Source organism: Chinchilla lanigera, unplaced genomic scaffold, assembly GCF_000276665.1.
Source record: "Chinchilla lanigera isolate Chin_1 unplaced genomic scaffold, ChiLan1.0 scaffold00068, whole genome shotgun sequence".
Lineage (NCBI taxonomy): Eukaryota > Metazoa > Chordata > Mammalia > Rodentia > Chinchillidae > Chinchilla > Chinchilla lanigera.
In genome coordinates, this window is record NW_004955469.1 from 9386775 (window position 1) to 9388513 (window position 1739).

Below are 1739 nucleotides of genomic sequence, written 5' to 3' on the forward strand. Positions count from 1 at the left end.
CAGCACTCGGGAGGCTGAGGCAGGAGGATCCTTATGAGTTCAAGACCAGCGTAGTCTACAAAGTGAGCTCAAGGCCAGCCTGAAGTGCATAGCAAAACCTTGTCTCAAAAAGACAAAAAAAAAAATTATTTATTCAAACATTTATTGTGTGTGTGTGAAAGAGCATACTTTACTGGGAAGCATCCAGTGCAGACAAAGGCCCCTCCAGTGGGCATTCTACATGCCATACCGGAGAAGACATGCCACATTTCACCAGTAAAAATCACCTGCAGCATGGTTTCCCTCAAGGAACCTTCTCAGTCTCATCCTTCCAGGAATAGGGAAAAGCTCCAACTACTTTTCTGAACGAAACTGTCATTCAGTAGAGATACTCTTTCAGGTGTGTCTTCTTTTGTCTTCTGAAGAGCATTTTTAAAAGATTTTTTGAAGTCTTTGTTCATTTCTTTCCTTCTAGGATCTCTCAAGGCTATGAGACCAGCTTCTGTACAAATTGCCTTGGTGTCATCCTTTGCAGGTGATCAGGTCGTTCAGGCTTACATCATCGGCCAGTGTCATCCTGCTCATGTGAACCTGAGAGATGTGCTTCTTAGTCTTTTCATCAGACAGGGCTCTCCATCTTCCTGTCGACGCACCCTTGTCTGATCAGTGCCGGAGCCCAAGTTTCTATTTGGTTTGTGGCTGTGGTAACCTTCATGTCTCCCCTTGAATCAAATCCATCCAACTGATTCAAAAGTTCCAACACTGTTCACTGAATTTCTCTCTCACTTCCAGAGTTTGAATCATATCTTTTCACCCTGATGGCACTGATTTCATCAATAAAAATGATGGATGGTGCACTTCAGCAGCTCAAAACAACTATACAAGTTTGGGCCCATCGCCCAGGTACTTCCGAACAAGTTCAGAGCCAACAACTCTCAAGAAAGTGGCTGAGGTTTAGTTTGCTGTGGCTACGGCCAACAACGTTTTACCTAGGCCAGGTGGTCATAGAGAATGACCCCCTAGGGGGCTCTCTACCCATCTTATTGTAATATTCTGGAGGGGTGAAAGGAAGAGCCACAGATTTCTCAATTTCCGGGACTTGGTTGTCCAACCAGCAATATTTGTGTATGTGTGTTTAAATTAAGAACTTTTTTTGAGAGAGAGGGTCTCCCTATGTAGTTGAGGCTGGCCTCAGACTCACAGTGATCCTGCCTCAGCCTCCGAAGTACTGGGGTTACAGGTGTCTCCCACCACACTTGGCTTCCAATCAGCAATATTGGCATAGGTTTCTACTTCCATCACTGACAAGGGGGCCTGTGAACCCTGTCAGCACCCCATCACAGCATCCATACCACAGCATGCAGCCTGTGGTTCAGCAGCACCGATTGGCCTCATTCCAGTAGATCCTTGTCCACGATGAAAGGAGGCTGATGTAGTGTCCTGAGTCCACAGATGTAACCACATGGTGTGACACATCCGTGACCACTTCCAAGGTTCTTACCAACATTGGGGTTCCCCTCAGGTCATTCGCCTCTGACCTCCTCCTTTTGTTTTCTCTCCAATTGTTTCATTTGTTCCTGATTTCTTTTTTCTTTCTTTCTTTCTTTTGGTTTTTAAAGACAGGGTCTTGTAGTTCAAGGTAGCCTTGAACTCACTGTGTGATCCAGGAGTGCATCCTCCTGCCTCAGCCACCCCAGTGCTGGCATTACAGGCATGTGCTACAACACCCAGCTTCACTTTCACTTTTTTTTTTTTTTTTT

The 1739-nt window shown here is 45.5% G+C and overlaps 1 pseudogene; it reads right to left on the minus strand.

Annotated features, from left to right (window-relative positions):
- Positions 1 to 302: 302 nt before the first annotated feature.
- The window catches only part of LOC102003752, a 9372-nt pseudogene continuing 7935 nt past the window's right edge, over positions 303 to 1739 (minus strand).